Below are 12,980 nucleotides of genomic sequence, written 5' to 3' on the forward strand. Positions count from 1 at the left end.
TATAGAATACAAAAAAAAAAAAAAAAAAGTGTCAGCAGGTGGACTGGCCTTCATAAGATATCTTCCGTGGAAAATTGGCCCAAAATTGTCTGCTCCAGCACACTAATGGAGAAGCATTTATCTATTGCCATGTATTGCAGGGCACTAACTCTGCACACACAGTCTTCCTGTGAATGAATGAGGAAAGATCCCTAGATTGGTACAGAAGTTCCAAGGTAAGAAGTGAAAGATACCACGTAGAAGCCTGAGGCAAGGTCCTGACCCAGGGCACCTGCAAGATCCTGGCCAAAAACCTCAAGGTGCTACAATATTGCCATGTAAGAGATATGGGTGAGAGGAAAATGAAGTGCTACAAAAAAGGTGCCCAAAACTGTTCCTAAGGCCAACTACACTTTCCTTTGCTTTCCTTTGACATCTTTGTTCTTATGACCTCTTGGATGCTTCATGAGGGAAAAGACCAACTAAGATAAAAGATTCAAATATTCCTAGGTCTGGCTACAGTTACCTTTTGGAAATTCAGGTGTAGTCATGTCATCTCCCCCATCTTACTGCACAATTTAAAATCTTTAAAGGTTTTCCATTTTTTTAGAATAAAAAAGCAGAATCCTTTGGCCCCTTCTGACCTCAGCCAAATCTCATTTTTTGCCAATCTCTCCATTTCTCTCTGTACTCCAGCCAAACTGGTCTTCTTTCGCAGCCTAAAGAGGCATATATCTTTCTCCTCAGGACATTCACTATCTAAAAACCTGTTATCTAGTTGTACAAAATAAATTCAGGAATAGTCAGTGTAGCCAGCAGAAAAGGACACATGCAGATGCCTGGTCCAAAGTCCCAGAGATGCAAATGACAGCATCCGTATCAACAAGAATTGCATCAGAACTCTTGGAGGCATCATGCTCACCTTTGTGAAGTTAGGTTAACCTGGATATGTGCCAGGTCCACCTTGCCTTTTCCTGAAGCACCCATTAATCTCAAAGTCCCACAGCTCACAATATAAGCATGGCTTACATGATACATAATCAAGCTTTCATGTGTCATTCTTGTACTTTCCAGACTAAATGAGTCCTGGTCTGAGGATATTCCAGAACTCATTACTGCATAACCAGAAACATGAGTTTCTAATAACTAAAAATAAGATGATAGCATACAAAAATCCAGATTTCCTAGTTCTCTTAAAAATTCAGAAGGTCTGGCAATAGTGGGTACACTGTCTTCCATGGCTACATATTGCTAAGTAGCAACTGCCCTCTTTAAAAGAGGCATGCATTCTCCAGTTTGCTCTCTTTCCCACCCTCTTCTACTGCATTTCCATGGACAGCTGCCTTAATTTCCATTCCCTACGTGGGATCTACAGACCTTTGCTACTTTTTGTCCTGATTTGTAGTAGGATCCTTGTCTCACTTAGTTCAGCTTCTTCCACAGCCTAACACATGGCATTACCCTAACACATGGCATTCCATATAGGCATTGGAACAAATAGAATTCTGGAATGAGCAGTGGACATGGAGTTCAGATCCCAGTTCTGCTTCTTGATAGTTTTACACTCATGGGCAGATTTCCTCATTGTCCAGGAAAACAGCCGTAACACCCATTTGATAGGGTTTCTGAGAATTAGATAACATTATGCAAAGAACCAGAAACATAGTAGGCACTCAATAAATGGCCCTTCATCATTTTTATTTTTGCATAATTAATAATAGAAAACCTGCAAAGAAAAATGAAGCCCAGATGATCAGGCCAGCAAGAGACACATTAAACAGATGGCAAGGCAACAAGGAGATGAGGCATGAGAGAGCAATTTGAAGAAGCCAGGAATGGTGAGGTTTAATCAATATGGAAATGAAGGCACAAAAGGGCCTCGATGATGCTGAATACATTATCTTCTCCAATAATGAGGACACACAACCGCTCCAGCAGGCTTCGCAGAGCTCCCGGTTTATTCCACCAAGGCTCTTCTTGCCCTGTGCTAGCCTCTAATTTGCATGGCGAATGGAAGGAGGACTGAGATGGAACCCAGAGCATGAGGAGGCTGGTGCACTGTTACCAAGCAGGTAAGTAAACCCGTCTGCAACATAGCCCAATAGACCCCCACACTTCACATATGCTTTCTATAGCAGCTATAATGGCAAACAAAAATATTAATAATCATTATTATTTTAGTTAGTTAATATTATATATTAGGCTAAAATACATGGAACACTTACTATGAGCTGGGGTCTATGCTCGATGTTTCACGTACTTTGCAACAACTAATCATCAACATGATTCTACATAGTAAGTTAAGTGAAATTATTACCCCCTTTATAAATAAGGAATCTAAAGTTCATAGGAATTAAGTAATTTTGAATTTCTCAAATGGCTGGTAGGTGGTGGAGCTGAGAGGTGAATAAGCATCTGTCTGATTTCAGAGCCCTAGTTCTTTACTATTCAGAAATAAACTCTGCCATCAGTGATAACATAATCATTGGTATCATAAGTACCATCATTGTCCAAGAGCAGTCCATTGTCCACTGTCCACGTACTGCTCTTGTTTAGTCAGTGGTCTGTTAGGAGAGAAGAAGCACAGATACAAACAGATGGATGTCTTAGTGCCCAAGTGCTACCACAACAAAGCACCACAAACTTGGTGGCTTAAAACAATGGAAATTTATTCTCTCATTGTTCTGGATGCTAGAAGTCGAAACTCATGGGAGTACACAATCCTGGTATTGGCAAGGCTGTGCTCCCTCTAAGGACTCCAGGGAAGAACCCTTCCTTGCCTCTGTCTGGTTCCTGGTCATGCAATCGTTGGTGTCCCCTGGCTTGTAGCAGCACCTCTACCTCCATCTGCAGGTGGAATGGGTTAATAGTAAGGAATAGGCATATAATATGATAAATATTACAAAGAAAAATAAAGCAGACAAGGGAATTGGAAATGGTTGGAATGGGAAAGCAATTTTTTTGTCCTGGGAAAGCGATTTTACTTGGTGTAGTCAGGAACTTTCCTCTGATGAGCTGACTTTTGAGCAGGACTTGCAGGTAGTAAAAGTTCTGTGGATCCCCAGGCAGATGCTCCTTGAGGTGAGCCTGTGCTTCGAGTGCTCAGAAAGAAGGAGGAAGCCAAGCAGATGGTGAAAGAGGATAACAACAAAGAAGTAGCTAGAGTACAGGGGATGGTGACAAATACCTTAAGGCCTTATACGGGTAAGGGTTTTGGATTTTATTATGGAAAACTATGACAGCGCTGGCTACTAGATAGAAATCAGTAAAGAGGAAAAAGAATGAAAGTAGGGCTTTCAGTTGAGAGGATGTTAAAAGGTGCGGTGGTTTAGCCCATGATTGGAACCCTGTCGGTGGTGGGTAATGGCCAGATTTGTGATGCACTTTTGAAACCAGGGACAAGAGGATTTGCTGATGGATTGCATGTTGATTGCAAAGAAAGAGAGCACTTCAGAATGACCCTTAATTTTTCTGTCCTGAGCACTAGGAATCTTGATATTGTTGGCAGGTTTGGAGGTAAAAATCATCTAGGTGGCACATTGGGTAGATAGTTAAATATAACTCTGGAATTCTGGGTATGGTATGCCTATCCAGAATTAGATTGTGTTTAAAACCAAGGACTGGTTGAAATCACCTATAGGGTGTGTTCAGATAGAGGATACAGCAAGTAAGCAGACTGAGACCTAAGTTACTCCAATATTTACAAGTGCTGTAGTAAAAGAGATGGTGAAGGAGTGACCACTGAGGCAGGAGGAGGGTACAGAAATCCCATATCAGAGAAGCATAGTAAACAATTTAAGAAGCAAGAAGGGGTCAAATGCATCAAAGTATGCTATCACCCCAAGTAAATGACCAAAAATAGGCCACTGGCTTTTACCACCTGGAGGTTATTTGTGACTGTGACAAAAAGCAATATTGGTAAACACTGAGTCTCCAAATATAACAGGTGGTTTCTGCTCTTTGTTTGGCTGATATCAGAAGCATGTGGACTGGACTGCGATCACCTGCTTGTTCACCTGGCAGCAGTTTTCCTCTGACTCTCCCATGATTAGGTTCTCAGGTCCTGACTTTGATGAGGCTGTGCGAGCTCACCTTTTTCCTAACATCTTCTCCTGGCATGGATTAAAGCCAACTACTGCTTGGGGTTGTGCTCCAAATCAGATGAAATACCCCAAATCACAAAACTTCCACCACCTCAGAATAGGAAATCCAGCTGCCTGTCCAGAAATACCTGGCCATTTCAAACACTCTGTTGGCCAATATGTCTCATAAATGGAACTAAATTTCTGGATAATCGCCTGAGAAGCACACAGCCAGAAAATGACCCTAGATATAGTAGAATTTTGCATATCTAGGAGGCGAAGCACTGAAATAATTCAAATCACAAATTATTCTAAATTATAGCATTATTTTCTCTAGTACATCTGGAGAAGATGCTGAGGTCCAACAAGCTATAAATAACCAGTAAGTGATGGCATGGTGGTCCAATATCTATTACATGGGTAGGTTGGTGTATATCACAAAACTGATCATCACAGTGATTTAACACTGATAACACACCAATTTTGGTTATTGTTAATCATTTTATGTTTTATCTAATAAAAGCTACTTTAGAAAATGAATTGCAATCATGCAAGTATATCCAAAATTACATGAATTTTGAACAAGCTTGGCTTATGGAATTAAATAAGAAAAAAAAGTTCCTTTCTCCCCCATTGCCAATTGCTCTGTGCCCATTCTTGATAGGCCCTTTTCATAACTGCTCCTTGATGTGGTTTCTAATCACAAAACAGTCATCATTTTGTGGCTGTATATCCAGCCAAGTAGAAAATCCAAACTTCACATAGATTCAAAGTTTCTTCTGCCCCCAGCGGAGGCCTGCTTCAGAGGTAAGCTTTTGGTTTAGTTTCTACTTCCTCTGCATTTTCCTCCTTGTCCCTCTATTTGCTAGATTGCTTCTGTTATCATCAGGATAAAAGACAGGGGAGGGGGAATTGGTCTGGGTGCTGTTGGCTGCCTTGCCATGTCCTGTCTAGACTATTTGGGTAATAGCTGTCTAAACTATCTCCTTATCTCATAGGATGTGTTTGTGGAGTCTTTGGAGAAGCTCCTTCAACACATCACTGCCAGCTTCCTACAATTCCCTAACATGAATAATGCACCCTCCTTTCAATCCCTGGTTGTATTGGAAATGGCCACATACACGCTCTCCTATTGCTTGCTGGTGTCCTTCATCCTTCCAGGCACCCCTTGAGCAATGCCCCTATGAGATGGCTCCAGATCCTTGATTTCTCTCTCCCCTACACAGACACACACACCTTTGTTTCTCAGAAACACCTTGACCCATCATTCATGAGAAAGCAGCACGGGTACTTATAAAGTGCAGCTACCACACTCCATCTGCAGTGGAACAGGCAACTCCAGCCACACACTTTGACTTTTAGGCCTCCTGGACACAGGCCACCACCAGGCTCTGCATCCTCAGAGACTCCAGGGGCATGGGGTCAGAGTCTTCATGTGGCTTCCATGAAGTCCCTTTCAAATGGCTTAAAGCAAAGGGAGAACTAGAGAGCCACTGCCCCACACACTGGACTCAGCACAGTAACAGCCTTCCGTAAAAGACGCAGTTCTAGTTTCCAACCACACTTGAGGCTTCTCCAATCCCTTCTGGTTGCCTGAGGAAACTGAAAGTTGAAGAAGACTTCTGTTTTGTAAATTCCACTTAGGTAGATTAGCACTTTACTTTGGAATATTGAAGTTTTGCCCTATGTGTCACCTATTTTCTTGAGGACTCAGTCAAAAAAGATAGAAAAAGTCTCATTTTAATTCTTGCTATTTTAGCATATAAGTATATCGCACAATCAACACATTTTCTCCTCAGAATAAATATATTTAAACTCTAGAAAAATATGCTAAGCCAAAACTGATCAGGACATTGGTATTCTGGGTCAAGAACTGTCTATAGACCTTAAAATGTCATTATTTATACAGCAGAATGATACTCACCAGGAAGGCAAAGGAACAGACACACATGATGACCTGGAGGTGTCACAAAAATACTATGCTGAGCAAGAGAAGCCAGGCACTGAATATTTCACAGTTAAGATCCATCCAGATGAAACTCCAGAAAAGGCAAGTCTGTATCTTTAGTGCCAGAAGCCAATCAATAGCAGCTCAGAGGTTGGAAGGTATTTTCACTGGAATGGAAATTTTGAGGGTGACAGAAATGTTCTGTCTTACTTGTAGTGGTGAATTAAAGTTTGTCATAGTACATAAGATTATCAAAATTCTTTAAAATATATACTTGAAATAGTACATTTTGGGGAGCACCTGCTTCCCACTAGGGAGTTCCTGTGTTCAGTCCCCAGTGCCTCTGAAAAACAAAACCAAAAACCTGGGAAGGTGTACCCCCATCCTGGGGAGGCCTGATGTTCTCATACGGAGGGAATTGTGTCTCTCAAGAGAATTGATGGCTCCCAATGGGGGAGGACAGGCCAGTGTGTCAAACCCTCAGCATTGTTGCAAGTACCTGTGAATCTGGTCCTTCAAGCAGTGAAGCTTGGTTGTCACTGTGGGCCCTGAGGGGAGGAGGGGAGAGGAATTGAGTAGATGGAAGAGCGGGTAACTGGGGGGCAATGGAAGTGTTCCACAAGATCATGCAATGCTGGATATAGGACATGTTAAATTTCACCAAAAATTTATAAAATTGTATCATCTAAAATGTAAACCATAATATAAACCATAATGCAACTAAAAATTTAGAAAATTGTGCAGTCTAAAATATAAACCATAACGTAAACCAAAATGGAACCATGTTTGGTAGCTATGTTTCAATTTCTGTACATCAGCTGTAGCAAATATAACAGGAACATGGAAAAAGATCATTGCTAGAAGAGGGGGAAGAGGGTTGATGTTGGATATATGGGAGTCCCCTGTATTGAATATGGGACTTAACTGTGATCTAAAACTTTTTTGAAGACAAAATTTAAAATTTTTAAAAAAGGATGAAGACACTGAGGAAGGAATGAAAGAAATTGCCTTGCTACTATACATACAGGGCAACACCTATTATAGTGATGAAAGGCAAAATGTCAAAAACAAAGTTTTATGATATTTTTCATTTTTAAATACCTCAATTTATTTTTTATTTTTAGTTTTCTAAATTAGTATGTATTCTATTTTGAATCTTTAAACCTATCGTTACTATTTCATTTTCCTACTAATTGAATTTGGCAACATACTAGGCTTCATTTTGGAAGAAGTTTTAGACCACAAAGGGGTTCAACCATGGCAGGGAAGGAACACTGGTGTGGGGTGTTATTGAAAGGGGATACATGGTTGGGAGGGAGTTCACCAGGGCATGTATATAGGGTATATAAAAATGTTCAGATATTCATTGGGCATTTTCATTGTAGTTAGAGTTACAAACAATAACTTAGGAAGTGCTGAGGTCCTAGCCAGGGGAGCTCCATCACATTCCCCAATGGAACAGCAATAATCCCCAAGTGGAAGGGCAAAGACCAGTGAAGAAGGATGGTCCAATCATGAGCCTTTGGTACCCCTTGATACTGATGACTATGTTTATGAGCTTGTGTCCCTGAAAGTTCAACTAGGCCTAGAGCAGCAGGGTGCCTAAGAATTACCTCCTGAGAGTCTCCATGTTGCTCAAATGTGGCCCCTCTTTAAGCCAAAATCACCATGTAAATGATTTACCTTCCCCCCTGTGTGGGACATGACTTCTGGGGATGAGCCTCCCTGGTTCTGAGGGATTACTAACAATCACAGGCTGGTGATGCAAGTAGACAAAGACCTTGAATAAAAGGAGAAATGATAAAGACAAATGAGTTTAAGTGGCTAGAAGACTTCAGAATGAGTCAGGAGGTCATCAGAGGAGTTGCAATTATGCACAGCTCAGCAGGATCCCAGAGACAGCCAAAGTAGATACAACCCCAGGTACTGGTGCTCCTGAGGGCTATGGAGACACATAGTTCTATGGTCATGGCAGATGGCTCTGGAGTTCAGTGCCTTGTCATAGGGCCCTCCTTTGGAATTTGTGCTCCTCAGTGTGATAGAGTTGGACTCAGATGTGACCTTTCTACACTTCTTCTGTCACTTTCACTGAACCTGTGGTTGGCACTGGGGTTGGTATATACTCAAACTTGAATCTCTGGACTGGCCATGTGCCACATAGGCCTTGAGCCTCAGCAGAGTTGCAAATCCTACTCTCCAGTTCATTGGACTTACTCAGATCAGCTAACTGAGAGGTGAAGATGGTCAACCACCACACTAGGGAACTGAGAGTGCCTACAGCTGCAAGCAAGAGAATTCCATCCACCAGCCATGTAGGATCTAAGCCCCCTCTCAATTTAGAGGTGGAGTGGACATCACCATCCCAGGGTCCACATAGAGGAATAAAATATGGGTTATAGAGGACTCACTGGTATTCTACTATAAAACTATTGTGACTCTAGCAATGGAAGAAATTGTATCATTGATGTGGAGACAGTGACCTTGGTAGTTGCTGAGAGCAGAGAGAGGGGAGAAGTGGTGATGTTGGAGCATTTTTGGGACTTGGAGTTGTCCTAAATGATATTGCAGGGTCAAATGTTGGACATTATATATCCTGCCATAACCTACTGAATGGACTGGGGGAGAGTGTAAACTACAATGTAAACTGTTATCCATGCAGTATAGTGGTGCTCCAAAACGTATTCACCAAATGCAATGAATGTGCCACAATGATGAACGAGATTGTTGATGTGGCAGGAGTGGGGGTAGGTGGGGTGTGGGGTATATGGGAACTTCTTTTATTTTTTAATGTAACATTTTTTGTGATCTATGTATCTTTTTTTAAAAAGACAATTAAAAATAATTAAAAGAAAAAAATAAGGTCACATAAAATAACAACAACAAAAAAAAAACAAACAAACAAACAAGCAAACAAAAAAAAAAAAGAAAACCAATTCGGGGGAGTCAATATGGCTCAGTGGCTCAATCCCTTGCTCTGTTACCTCAAAAAAAAATGCACATATTATTGTGTGCAAATTAGACCTCAATGAAATTTATTTAAAATACATAAATATTAAATATATACATATTTGTGCATGTGTGTGTCCCTAATTAGGTCAAGAGCTGCATAGCTGGACTGCATCATCTTTGCCCCTATGGAATTGCTTTCACTGAACTGTACTTTATTTTTTGCTTTGTCATAAAGCCCCTAAAGGACATTATAAAAAGCAGCCTCATCCACTCATGTTGTATTTTCCAAAGGGATGCTTTTGAGTGTGCTGTTCACCATGATAAACAATATTCTCTCTAAGAGGATAAACAAGAGAAATTTCAGTAATATGTGAGCTACTTGTGAACAGTGTGTTTGTTTTTACCCTATAGTCCCTGAATCACATGAAGGATCATTTTTCCCTCTCCCAGGTACTGCTACGTATCTCAGAGCTTTGTAACCTGTATGAATCTAAGACTTCAAGGCAAGCATGGGAAGTAGATTTGGCTCAACTGATAGAGCATCTGCCTACCACATGGGAGGTCCAGGGTTCAAACCCAGGGCCTCCTGACCAGTGTGGTGAGCTGACCCACACACAGTGCTGATGCGCACAAGGAGTGCCCTGCCACACAGGGATGTCCCCTGCCTAGGGGAGCCCCACACTCAAGGGGTGTATCCTTTATGGAGAGCACCCTGTGCAAAAAAGTGCAGCCTGCCCAGGAGTGGTGCTGCACACACAGAGATGTGATGCAGCAAGATGACGCAACAAAAAGAGACACAGATTCCCAGTACTACCGGCAAGAATACAAGTGGACACAGAAGAACACACAGCAAATGCACACAGAGAGCAGACAATGGAGGGGAGGGCCGGGAAAGGGAAAGAAATAAATAAAAAATAATTTTTTTTTTTAAAAAGCAAGCATTCTGTATTTCAACATAACTTCCTAGTTTCCTTATTTTTCCTCATTAAAACAAAGGTCCCTTATATTGGCATTTTGGCATTGATTTATTATTGCAAAAAAGAATACAGTAAAAAGCAGATTCTTGAAAATATCTGTCAACCAAGAGAAACCGAGAATATAAAAGCAACCAGGCAAGTAATGAAACTCCAAATGCTAAAGATTTGCCCAATCTCTCTTAATATATAAGAGGTACAAAAAGCCACGGCAAAACCCAGGTATAAAAAAAAGTAGAACCTGCTTTATGCCATGTCTATTGGCAAGAATTCCGAACTGTGGTTCAAGGAGAGGAAATCTAAGGAAAAATTACTGGGTCTCAGTCTCATCAGGCAAATGAAAGGAAATAATTATAAGAAAGTAACCTCAATTTTCTTAACTAGGAAAAGGGGTTTAAAAATGCTCATCTCACTATTGTTTTGAGTATTAGTTAATGTGTGTAAAAGGGCTTGGCAGAGTTGGGTATTTTAAAGTTAGTGAAAATTAAGCTATACAAATAGCATCCAAGAGTACAATTGTTTGTGACATTAATAAGGAAGAAGTAAGGAAAATAGAGTGTGAGCGCCACATACAGCTGCTTCTCAAACACTTGGGGTTTATGATGAAAAACAACATGCAACAACTTTGGTATTTCCTCCTGGCGAATTTTTGATTGTTATTGTTCTGTGTTCATTCTTTTCACAGCTGTTCTCAAGTTCACTAGCCATCTTGCTTGTGATTTATCCTGTCATCATGTTTCTCACATCCTCTCCTATCTCTACCCTTTTCAAACATCCCCAGTAGAATCCCACATAAACAAGCAACATTCTCTTTCCATCTTTCTGTTTCTAGTTTGTTTCCAGCATGTCTTTTCTATGTCCACAGGAGGTAAACCTTTACGTTCATCTACTGGTTCATTCAACAAGGAATAATGTAACATCTGCTACATGCTAACTGATATGTAACCAGTGATTGCAAAATGTGTTTCCAAATACTACCTCAACAATCCTTAACATAATCTTGAGGTGGCCCTATTTCATGCAGGGGAAACTGAGACTAACTAAGGTGATGTAACATACATAGTTTAAAAATTAGAATACTCATTCATTGCTGGTGGCCATGTAAAATGATGCAGCTACTATGGAAGACAGTTTGGTGGTTCCCCAAAAAGTTAAGTATAGAATTACCATATGACCTGGCAATCCCATCTCTAGGTATATACCCCAAAGAATTGAAAGCGGGGATGCAAACAGATATTTGCACACTGATGTTCATAGCAGTATTATTCACAGTAGCCAAAAGATGAAAGCAACTCATGTCCATCAACCAACGAATGAATAAACAAAATGTGGCATATACATGCGATGGAATATTATTCAGCTATAAAAAGGAATGAAGTTCTGATACATGCAACACTACGGACATCCTGTTGAACGACGTTGAAGACATCATGTTGAATGAAATAAGGCAGACACAAAGGACAAGTAGTGTATGGTCTCACTGATATGAGATAATTAGAATAAGAAAACTCCTAGAGTCTGAATCTAGAAAATAGTTGTCAGGGGACAGGGCGGCTTAGGGAATGGGAAGTTGAGGCCTGAAATGCCTGGGTTCCTATTTGAAACTGTGGAACAGTTTTGGTAATGAATGGGGGTTATGGTAGCACAACATTGTGAATGAAATTAACAACACTAAAATATATACCTGAGTGCGGTTAAGAGGGGTATCAAAATAAAACATTTTTTAAAATCCTTAGAACAGCATTGCACAGTGAAGCCTAATTTAAATCACAGGCTATAATTAGTAGCAAAGCTAGAAAATTGTGCTTTCATCAATTGTAACAAAAGTTCCACACCAAGTAAGGTATTAATAATATGGTGGTATACAGGAATCCTGTATTTTACACTTGATTATTCTGTAAACTCACAACTTTTCTAATAAAGAGAAAAATTAGACTCTGCACTTCAACTTCCTGCACTATGACCATCTAGAAGGACCTTCCCATGACAATGGCAAGAGATCCTGGCTATATCACAACAACCATGCTTTATAATAAATTACCAAACATATAAGGAAGTAAGGAAAATAAAAGGGGGAAAAAAAAGAAAGGAAAAGGGGAAGGAAGGAAGGAAGAACAACAGAGAGCTAAAACAAGATTTGGCAAAGGTGTAAGTGAATATAGGAGCCAGGTTGCCCCAGGGTAAGCATCTACACCGGGAGGGATTCTGTCTTCAGCCCACTTGAAGATGAGGATGATGAAGCTGGAAACCCTCACTTTAAATCCAGACCCTCAAAGAGGACTAATGTGGTGCTAAATCAGCAGTGCCCACCAGCTCCCAGCAGGAGCAGAGGAAACCTCTGAAGGAAAGCATCATAAATTTATACCCCCAGCTTACCTGCAGACTAAATTAAGCCTAAATGAATAAACACAAATGAAAACAAAGCACCATACATTTCATCAGAAACAATGAATAGTTTATGTATTTAGGCAACCATTGATCTCAGATATAAAAATTAACAGTATAATAGGTATAGTCAATGTTTAAGGAAAAAAATATTAAGGGGAATTAGGAACGCCTAGCAAGTCAAATTAAATAATAGCAAGGCCAGATGAGGAGCAGCAGAGGTGTACCAGAAGGACAAGAAGGTGTTAGGAGACCCTCATCCACAGAGGAGACAGCATGCCCCTGGCAGGGGAGATAAGCTCGTGGCAGCTGAAGTGGCAGGGGGTAAGGACTACTGCAGAGAGCACAGCACACCCAGCAGCTTTCAGGGTGGATGGTACTGCAGGTCTGCTGTTGACAATTTCTTTCAACTTTTAAATATTTGAAAAATGTCTTTATCTAACCCTCATTTTTAAAATTTTTATTGAAGTATATCATTCATACATGCACATACATAAACAATAAATGTATAGTAAAAGCTGTGAACTTACAAAACAAACATGTGCCTCACCATAGGGGGCTCACATACATCACCCCACCACCAAAACCGTGCATTGTTGTGAAACATATGTTACAAACTGTGCAAGAGCATCATCAAAATGTTACTGCTAAGTATAGTCCATA

General features: G+C 40.5%; 1 long non-coding RNA gene across 1 annotated transcript in view; it reads right to left on the reverse strand.

The window, feature by feature from the left end:
• Positions 1–2,632: 2,632 nt before the first annotated feature.
• LOC139439890 (uncharacterized) overlaps positions 2,633–12,980 on the reverse strand; it is an 82,070-nt gene continuing 71,722 nt past the window's right edge. Inside the window, exon 4 of the long non-coding RNA XR_011649993.1 lies at positions 2,633–2,826. This is a non-coding gene — a long non-coding RNA (uncharacterized lncRNA). The remainder of the gene's footprint in view (positions 2,827–12,980) is intronic.

This window comes from Dasypus novemcinctus, chromosome 10 (genome assembly GCF_030445035.2).
Source record: "Dasypus novemcinctus isolate mDasNov1 chromosome 10, mDasNov1.1.hap2, whole genome shotgun sequence".
Taxonomy (NCBI): Eukaryota; Metazoa; Chordata; class Mammalia; order Cingulata; family Dasypodidae; genus Dasypus; species Dasypus novemcinctus.